Below are 10871 nucleotides of genomic sequence, written 5' to 3' on the forward strand. Positions count from 1 at the left end.
AAAGAAAGAGAAACAGCAGCAGACACGCACAGAAGGCATGCTCCAAAGTGCTTGCAACTTTGCAGATGAGTTGGCAAAAAAGCCTTTAGAAATCTTGAGAGACACAGCTTAAGAAATGACAGCTGTTTGGTTATTGCACACAAGCTGGAAACATTATTGTGAAAACAATTAAAAACTAATTTCCCTAATCAGCCTGTACAGTGGTCGCAGTTTGAATTTTCTTCTTGACTCCTTTTAAACATGCTCACATTCTTGTATGGACAAGTTTGACTACCTTCCACTCTCTTTCAGGGGAAATACAATGTTTTACCAATTTCAGACTAGGGCACATTTACTAATAATAGTGAATAGTAAACTGACAGACCAAGTATTTTTGATGTCTTTTCTCCAGAATCAGGTAGGAATAAGCTAATTCAAATCAAAATCAAAAGTAGTGTTTATTCAAAGGTGTGCAGTTTCACAAGAGCAAATGTAGGTCTTCCCACATATGTTGAAGCCCTTTCTTTTAAGATTTAGAGAAATCTATGCAGTCTAGTTGATTTTGTGTTTGGATTGCAGAATACACTTATGATTTGTTAAAAGCATCTTTAAAGCCACAGGGCAAATGCTGAACTAAGTTCAGATCCATGACTTTCCATAGTAAATGCAGAGCACCTAATACAATTAATGATACCACTCTTGAGGTCTAACTGCGGGTCCAGAATGGTAGGGGACTTCTTAAGGTGGTTTAGGGGAAAGCACCAGTTAGGTGCTTCAGATATACAAGAGCCTCAGAGGGCAAAAGACACCTTGATTTAGGCACCCGAATTGACTGCATTATATCTTATGACATTCTGTCATCACTGCGTGTTGTTATGTTATTTTGATTCTGACCTACTTTTGAAAACATCTGTTTCCTGTGTTCAACATATCTGCCCTTAGAGCATGTGAGTACTGCAAGTGGAACACAATGAACATTTCACTGGTACATATTAATAACATCTAAAAAGTTAGGTCATTCAAGACATATCTTTAATTTTGCTAGATGGATGTTGATGGATCTCATCTTCAGGTACTTCCTCTGTTTTAAGCCTATTTGTTGTATACAAAAAAAAAAAAAAAAAAAAAAAGGAAAAATTACCCAAAGCTTCACTCGTTTTTATAGTATGCCACTTTTAAGATGGCTCTCTCAAACAAGCATAACAGATTAAAACCTTTAAGAGATACTTGGTCTAAATCTTTAGCTGCTACTCATGTGATTGTAACTGCAACAGACCAGTCCTTCTCAGCAATTTTAAAGAATTATTGCCATTTTAAACTGCAGATATTTGGAAACAAATTTAAACTGTCCTCACTGAGAAGCTGCTGAGATTTTCTTTTACAAAGTGCCATGGTTTTATTAACATAAATATGGAGTAACTCTCAAAGGGTTAGAGTGATAGCAGTTGTATGATCATTTATCACATATCTGCATCTAACTAACCATGTGTCACTTTTTATGCCACAATTCAGAGACAAACAAGTTTTATTTGTAACATGATTGTAAGGATTTTTTTTTTCTCTCATGCAGCAAAAGACTAAATCAAGATGACCTGATTAAGAAATGTAAAGAATTTACCAATTTGGTTTTACCACAATACTTGTATATGTTCAAATCATCTAAAAGGCATCTTTTGCATATTTTGTGTAATTTTACAACACAAAACTTGTTTTCAAACAACTGAAATATTACTTAAGATTTTAACACATATCCATTCAAGAGAATATATTGTTTCCCATGCTTTTTTTTTTTTGGTTGCTGTTGTTCTAACTTCAGTAGTCCATCATTTTATTAAATACCTTATCCTGAGGAATGATTAAATAAGATTTTAACTTGCTTGGCTCCATTTTGCTTCCCAATAAGAACAGCATTTAAAACTAATAAATTTTGGCTTTTCTATTAGTAATCTGATCCATCACTATATTTATTTTAGTTCCACAAAAATTTTTTCTTCCTTTCATTCTGACTATTTGCAGTGAGAAACAAGATGTTATCAAGTACTTGGTGATTTGAATCTCTCTCTTCTTCAGTTCTTGTTGGTAATAGCACACACAGTATTTGTTGGCAAGTTCAGAGAAGGATGAGCATTTCTTTTTTTGGAAATATTGCAAGTAGATTTGTAGTATATAACTTCAGAACTTTAAACTTGCTAGCAATTAATCAAATTACAGATCTTCTATTATCTATTAATTCTATTAAATCACAATTGGTGATTGTGTTATTTACAGCTACATTTTCAAAGTATGAGAAGGACTTAATTAAGCAAATTAATTTGCTACTAGCAGCTCAGTCTAGAATAACGGACAAAAAGCTTCACTTTAACAAAAAAAAAAAAAAAAAAAAAAGCAAAAAAAAAAAAAAGCACATTTTCATAGTTCCCGCAGTTCCCAACTCTTTTTGTGAAGATTTATAATACTTGAATAGGATCACCTCTTGTCAATACTACTCTTTATCAATACTAGGATCAGCATCATGTTTTATGATTAGTTTTCAAATAGTCTTTCCCACATGACATCTCTTTGCAGAGTTCTGGGGAACCAGAAAATTTCTCCTTTAACACAAACAGCTCTTTCCTTAAGAATTTACAACTATACAAGACAGAAAAGGACCCACAGATTAAAGGACTGTAGTGTCAGTTTGGGAATCATAGGCAACCTAACATACATTTAAGCTCAGTGTATAAGATCCTGAAACTGCTCACAGATGCCTTAATTCAAGTCCATTTCCTTAAGTAAAAAACTATATTAAGTTTTCTGATTCAGATTACCATACCTGATTCCACAAGACCCATAAGAATATGGCTGTCCACTAACAGCTAATGTTCTAGCAGTGGTACGATTTGTAGAGACAAGTACCTGTACCCTTTTGAAACACTAGAACTGTAGGTATATTCCTAATATTGCATGATTTTTTTTTTAATTGTAATTTAGAACATCAGATTATACTTACAGTTTTACGTATGAAACTCACTGTCAATATTTCTGTACTGTGCAACGATTCTGAAGAGTTCTGATGAACACAAAAGATATCCTAATGACATATATAAAAAAAAAAAAAGAGTATTTTTTTGAGTTAACAAGAAAACAGTTGGATTTAAGCTCTGAGATAATGAATTAAGCTTGCAAATACAAGTGGTGAAATTCTACTTCATTTCTTAACATTTGAATAACTTCTCGTCTGTGCTGGAATATCGCTTTCAGTTCTTTTTCTACCAATTTTGATTTAAATGTTAAGTGGTAACAGTGTGACTGTAACAGTCCCTTGAGTTTCACACTATTCCATTGAAATTGTTTTGAATATTTATTCTTCTAAGTGCTATTTAGCTATACTGAGGACCTGCATTTTCATGCCTCTAACAGGAAACCTTTTCACCCAGATTTAGAACTAGCTTTTACTATTCAGTCTCATTACTGTTAAGAAAATCAACTGGCAGATTATTAAGAATGAAACCTGACTTCTGCAACCTTGTCCTTACAAGGCCTTTTTCTTAAAATGCTTAAATGGAAGAGCTTACACTCCAGTGAGAATTTGATTTGAAGTTTGCATTTCAAAATCTAAGGGTGTGTGTTAAAATTTACTCTGTCTTTTGAAAGACTTTCTTGATCACGTTAAACAGCACATCATGCCTTCCCTTTGGCAAATAATGTAATTAAGCTCTATTATCATGCAAAAGTATCAAAGTAATTTGAACATTTAGAAAGTAAATCCACATGCATTTCATAAAGTTCCATGCAGAAATTTCAGGAATGTAACAGAGGTGCAAAAAGAAGTCATCTAGAACTCAGAAAAGCTGTTTCTTGAGAGAAAGAGTTTTATAAGGCTTAAGAAAAAGTTGATGAAGGGGTGAAGATAGCACTGACAGAGAATGGATCTGACAGCTGGTTGTAAATTGCGTATCTGGAATTATTCTCATTGTTTATAATGTAAATCACCGTAGACAAAACAAAGATTTTCTGAAATGGAGCAGGAAGGTTTCTGTTTTATCCAAGGGGGCACTTCACAAGAAGGGAACTGAATTCTCAGACACTGCAGAAACAAAACAGTGCTGCCATACTGAAGGGCTGCAGAGACCCCTTTAAAGGGTGATAGACTGATGCTTTCTGAACAACAGGACTCTATAAGCCATGAGATGCTCTTTGGAGAGCAAGGACATGTTAAATCTAAGTAGAAGGAAACTGAAGCAGTAGATACGTGTCCATGACAATAAAGCTGCCATAATTGGGCTGCATTCTACTAAATGGAAGTCATTGGCCAGAGTGAGCAAAGTATTTTGGTACAAGCTTCACTTTCAATGGAAAGGAAACACACAAACATTTTGTATGTTAAAAATAATCATACTGAAGATATGAATGTAGAAAGATATTTCTGTTTCAAGCAGAGTAAGCATCTAAGAGCTGCCTAGATTTGGGCCTGTGTAAGGATGCAGATCGAACAGAGACATATGGAACAGAAAAGTTCTCCTACAGAGACAAGATAATAATGCCTGGAAAGACTGTAACGTTTAAATAGCTTTTCCCTGATTCACCACATAAACAATAATTACAGGGAAAGTCAGCTGCATTAGACTTGCATTAATCTGTAACAGTTTGCAGGAGGGAACTATGGCATCTGGAGAAGCAGAAATTACTTATACAGTATGAATAAAATAGAAACAGATAGAAAGCAGCAATGAAAATTACAAGAATATGAAATTTGTTCTGAGATACTCTTATACAAGTTCATACATATGGATATATTTGCATGCAAACCCACTGTATAGTTACTTTCTTCTGTATGTTCTGCCTGTTCCCGTGCACCTGAGCTTCCAGAGGCTTATCTTAAGCAGCGTCTACTATGTGGCTGGTGCACGTGATAAGCTCAGGGTGTCTGATACAGCAATGAGATCCCAGACAGGAAATGCTACAGCTCCTTGCTGGTCTGCAGTGCTCTTGCTCTCCCTAAAAAGCCAAGCACAGAGCAGAACAGTGTAGTGCTTGGCTGCACCCAACTCAGGGCAGGGCTTGAGATAGGAAACACACTACAACTTCAGAGTCAGTATTGAGATTGGGTATTGACTGCACTGCAGAGATGTGCAAAGCAAGACAATGATATTAAGCAGATAAATAGGATTTCTTTCAGTGACACTTCTTCGGCCAATGAAAAAGTATTTCAAATTGCCTGGCTTCTATATTTTTAACTCAGAAATATACTTTTCCTTTTTTTTTTTTCCTTTTCTTTTTTTTTCTGCACACAAGGACAGATAAACATAGATGCATGCTTTTCATTATGACTGTATAAACACTTGCTCTTTTAGAAAAATTTTAAAATTTAAGATGTACCAATTTTCAGAAGCCTTCAAATACACATCTATTGATGTGTATCAAAGATATTTATGTGAATCAAACCTGGGCAGTAAACATTTTGAAAAAATTATGTAGGAATATCAAATTGTTTACAAGTCTTCAAACCTCCATGACACAATATGCAAACACTCTACCTTGTACCTTTGGATTTGGATAATTTGCTGAAATTTTACTACTGATTTCATAGAAAGTAAGTTAGGCTGAAGAGGAGCACTCAAACCTACTCACTGTTATATCTGTGGATATCTTGACTAGGCTGGGCCCATTTTCAGAGCATTCTACATACTCTGTATTCTCCTGCTTTATATTTTTATTAGGCATTGTAATGTGATAGAAAGCACAGCAGTAACAGCAGAGTAGCAAGGTCCGAGGCTGCAGCAAGTGAGGATTTACTCAAATGCAACAGCTGCGGGTACAGAAATAAAGAAAAAAATCCATTTACCTTCAGAAGGCCTCAGGCATACAGAGATCTCCAGCAAGATATCCTTGCCTCCCCTGACAACACTTAAATGAACCTGAGCTCTCTGCTGGGTTGGCCCTGCCTTCCCACCAGGTGCTCAATCACTGGTTCAAGCCATGACTTAGCATTTTTGCTACAGGTGTTTACTGCTTTTGCTGATTAACTTCACTAGTATTTCAACTGTATTTTTCAGTTCCAATGGTGGGAGATTTTTGGTTTTTATTAGAATAGAGATGTTTGGCTCTCTTCTAGGCCTGCTGTATTATCAATAACATAAAATTTTAATATAGCTTAACAGTATATTTAAGTTCAGATCTAATGTATGAAGGATTTTATTTATTGCTTTCATATTTTTTGTTTGTCAGAAACAAGACAACTGCTGAAAGAGGAAAAAGTAATGGTATATGAGACACCCTCTACAAATGGCGATTAATGTTTTTCTTCACCAGCTGATAGTTGCTTACATAAAGCAATTAAGTGTTTAGGATATGACATACCTCCTAATCTGAGTTTGTATACAACCACTAAAATCTCTCTCTTAATACTCTTGCTGTCCTGTTGCCTCATTACATTAGACAAGAAGTTTTCACTGGCATCCCATTGTACAGAATTATTTCTAGATTGAAGAGCGATTAGAATCACACCAAATGGTTCAGGTAATGAATTTACCACAGTTATCTTCTTCTTTTTATGTTTTGCGTACAAATTACTATCTTATTAAAATTGAAATACAAAAATTTTAGAAAAGCTAGCATTGTTTCACGCATATAGTTTGGTTGGTGATTTATTGTGTTTATTTCTTTAGGGAGCCTTAGTTAATATTTTATTATCTTGAAACTGGGTTCTACGCTACAAGACTACAAGTCTGTGGATGACACCCAGTTGTGGGATATGGTCAACAAGATCAGGAGACAGGATGCCATCCTGAGGAACCTAGACAGGTGGGAGAGAGTGAGCCCAGGAGAAACACATCAGTTTCAATAAATCCAAGTGCAAGGTCTTGGGTCAAGGCAACCTTCACTACCAATTGAAGCTGGGGGATGGAAGGATAGAGCACAGCACCACTGAAAAGGACCTGGCAGTACTGGTGGATGGCAAGCTGGATATGAGCCAGCAATGTACACTTGCCACCTAAAAAGCTAACCATATCCTGGGCTGCATCAAAAGAAGCATGACCAGCAGGTCGAGGGAGGTGATCCTGCCCTTCTGCTTTGCGCTGGTGAGGCCTCACCTGGAGTATTTTGTCCAGATGTAGAGTCCTCATTACAGGAGAGACGTGGACCTGTTGGAGTGTATCCAGAGGAAGATCACAAAAATGACCCAAGGGATAGACACTTCTCCACTGAGGACAGGCTGAGAGAGCTGAGTCTGTTCAGCCTGAAGTAGAGAATGCTCCAAGATGACCTGAGAGCAGCTTTTCTATGAGATCTGAGAGCAGTATCTATGGAGGAGCTACAGGAAAGAAGGGGAAAGATTCTTTAGCAGGGTCTGTGGTGATAGAACAAGGAGAAATGGTTACAAACTAAAAGTGGGGAGACAGGTTGGACGTAAGGAAAAAGTCTTAGGTGGTGAGGTAGTGGAACAGGTTGGCCAGAGAGGTGGTGGATGCCCCATTCCAGGAGACATTCAAAGTCAGGCTGCACCAGGGTCTGAGCAACTGGGTCTGGTTTTGGACATCCCTGTTCACTGCATGGGAGTTGGATTAGATGACCTTTAAAGATCCCTTTCAACACTGAGTATTCTTTGATTGTAAGACCATAAGTAATCTCCTTCATGCAAGTGTATCTATTAATATTCTTAGCTATAGAACTGGAGAAAACAAAGAGTCCCTCCAGAATGAGGAACTATGCAGAAAATATTTCTTAACTGTTGGACCTGTGGAGTCTCAGACTCAAGTATAGCAGTTTACTGGAAAAAGAAAACAAAACAAAAAACCAACAGAAAGCAGCTCTTTGATCATGCTTACAGTGAAGAATGTAGTCCTAGAAAAGGACAGTGGATAGTACTCAAAATATGTACAATAGTAATAAGAAGCCATGTCTCTTTAACAATTCATAGGTAGAGATTTTGAAAAAGGTTTGTTCAAACTGCAGGAAAAATAGTACATTCATTTGTCTTACTTCTTAAAACCACTCAACATTTTGGATTCTTTTCTCATTCCAAGGATTCTTTGGACTCATCATGCAAAAGCAGACTAAGCAATAACATCATCTATGAATGCTCTATTAGAGTCAAAATAAATGTAGACAAAAAAACATAAATTCACAAAGTTGCTCATGACGATAAGAATAAAACAGGCTGGGATGCATAATATTATATAATTAATATTATTATATATATCATATAATATTATAATAATTTATATTTATGCATGTAGCCAATAAATAACATTGTGCATTTAACTTACACAAACATTTTGCCTTTTGATTTCCGTTTCAGATCTTTCAGCTAAAGAAGAGATCTATCTTCTCCTCACTTTCCTTCACAATGAACATCTTTCTGTATGTTAAATGATATTCATTTGACCAAGAGGTTAGAATTCATTTTCTATATCTCTTTGGGATCATACTATAAGCTGATACCACAAGAGTTTAGTTCTTAATATTTAAGATCTCTCATTTGATAGAGCCATTGCAAAAGTTTCCTCATAAAAAGTGGGAAAAATAGGCCAAGCTACATAAATTTTTTATCACTCTCTATCAGTTAACATAGGGAAGTAGAATAAGTATTCCATTATGGGCGTTCATGAAAAACCTATGAAAGAGTGCAGAAATAATTGTTTCCAAGAGAATCTGGATTAGGTCTACATTATTCCTCTCTATCATGGTCCTCACAGGGAATGTTAAATCAATCAACAAAATTGTAAGCTGTTACTATTGCTTTGCCTGTTTAAGATCAACATTTAGACATGTATTGTAATTTTCTGTTGTTGATTTCTGTTGATTTCTGTTGTTTCTTCATTGTTTTTGTTTTTGTTTTTAATAATATTTGTTCTGTTTTATGTATTTTGCAGGCACTTAGAAGCCTTAGCAAAGAACACAATATGGAAAAGTTGATGGGATTAGGAAATCTTCCTGACAAGATAACTTGTTTTATGATTTAGAATAGCTTGAGTTATCAAAAAAAGTGCTTTGTAAGTATCTTACAGACCATTATACAGTTGGGAATGCTGGAAAGCCAGTTGACTGAAGTTTAATTTCATTTTCATTTTCCAATGGCAGAAATCCAATTTCAGCTTTGGTATTTCATATTCCCCATTTTGATTTTCTACAAAACTGCTTGTATAGATTTCTACAGTTAACCTACAAATATGCTATCAGACTAACATAATTTTGATGTTTTGGTTTAGTTCCCTATTTTGAATTTAGGTTGGTATCATTGTAAACCAAAAACAATGTTAAACATCATTTTATTTTGATGCTTTGATTTGTGTTATTACGATTTACAAGACTTGATTCCTCAGAAACTCTTCACTATTTCATGTTTTGTCACACTATGTTGTGTGAAAGAGATATCTATGGCAATTATTCACACGCTCTATATAAAAAGACTTCTTATACAGATGCAATCATTGAGTCTCCTGGCACAATGATTTTGTGGATAACATGCTAGGTAGCTTCATTCCTTTCTCAGATGATGCGTTCTGTTTTAAAATCCTAAAGATCACCATAGTGTATAAGAGCAATGAATAAAAGTACATATCTTGTATTCATGGCTCTCTGTAACCATAACCATAGTTATCTAGTCTCTGTAGCCATATCTATGAAGCTATTCAAAACATGGATTTGAGTTTACGTAATCTCTGTGAACAAATAATAAACAGCAACACGAAGTGCCTCAGAGGTAAACTTCCTTAAATTCTTTCACGGCTAAACTGAACAGATACAATGAGAGCAACAATGAATTAGGACATGAAAAGCAAATAAGAAGTTATCTTCTTGTATTTAAAATTGTTATTCTTTCCAGTGAAAATGTTAGCTTGGCAATACTGATTGAATTACTATGAGATATGCCCCCTTTATGAGGTAATCACTGCTGATTCTGTGTGATGACTATCCGACAACATGCTCTGAGCCATTTTGTAATTTAAAAATGAAAGGAGTAATTCCTGTGTGCCTGACAGTGATTGTTGTGTTCAAAAAGTTTTTAATGATATGGCTAACTGCTATTTTGCTTCAAGAGAGTTTTCTTTTACATAAGCTGTCCTTAAAGATAAGAACATAAATTTTAATTTAAAACAAAGGGTCATGGTGAAACTGCTAAGTAGGGAAGCTAAGCTCAAGAGATGTATTACATTCATCAGAATTAAGAAAAATAAATAAATCATATAAATACTGTTAAATCTACACTGAGGAAAGCTGTGTGTCTAATACACACATATTCTGTCTCAGTGTAAGATACTAGAATACAAACTCAGATCTGTCTTATTTTCCTTATGCTGAAGCAACTGTATATTTCAAAATATGTTTTTTATCTCATTTACTAGTAGTAGACAGCATCTCATTTACTGACAGTATCTTCTAAAGATAACTTCCTGGAACTACAGACTACATTCACACTGAAGAACTGAGTAATGATTGAAATCTCTAGTACAATATAATAAAGCATTTCCTCCTGCTCCTGAAAATCCACACTGGAATTGCAAAAGAGGCTTGGACTATGTTAATTGGCCTTTCTGTATCTCATGATACACAGTTTTGATTGATAGACATATATCTTTTTTCAGAATTCCGGCTGCTGAAAAGTAAGGAGTGTTACTCAAAAGAATGGCTTGGTGTTTTTATTTGTTTATTCTTCATTATTTCAGGTGTATGGATAGATTCATTATCTTCTGAACACATTCTCTCATGAGCTTTTCTGAATGCTAAGTGCATCCAGTGCATTTTTAAAAGATGCTAATGAAATTATCTACACAGTACTTCTGTGAGGTAACTTAATTTCACACACTGGGAGTTATCATAAATAGCTAAAGGCCAAAATTGTCCATTTTCTGTTCTTCAGGGTGCAAACACACAGAAGTGAATTTTTCAGAATGCTTAATACTTTGATA

General features: G+C 35.1%; 2 long non-coding RNA genes across 2 annotated transcripts; one reads left to right on the plus strand and one right to left on the minus strand.

Annotated features, from left to right (window-relative positions):
- Positions 1 to 412: 412 nt before the first annotated feature.
- LOC125699150 (uncharacterized) lies at positions 413 to 5904 on the minus strand. Its single transcript, XR_007379461.1, has 3 exons — positions 5804 to 5904; positions 2969 to 3049; positions 413 to 1071 (listed from the first exon to the last, which is right to left on the minus strand). It is a non-coding gene; the product is annotated as an uncharacterized LOC125699150 (long non-coding RNA).
- Positions 5905 to 6365: 461 nt separating this feature from the next.
- Positions 6366 to 9132, plus strand: LOC125688086 (uncharacterized). The gene is made up of 3 exons (XR_007374592.1): positions 6366 to 6477; positions 8261 to 8353; positions 8835 to 9132. It is a non-coding gene; the product is annotated as an uncharacterized LOC125688086 (long non-coding RNA).
- Positions 9133 to 10871: the final 1739 nt, after the last annotated feature.

Source organism: Lagopus muta, chromosome 1, assembly GCF_023343835.1.
Source record: "Lagopus muta isolate bLagMut1 chromosome 1, bLagMut1 primary, whole genome shotgun sequence".
NCBI lineage: Eukaryota > Metazoa > Chordata > Aves > Galliformes > Phasianidae > Lagopus > Lagopus muta.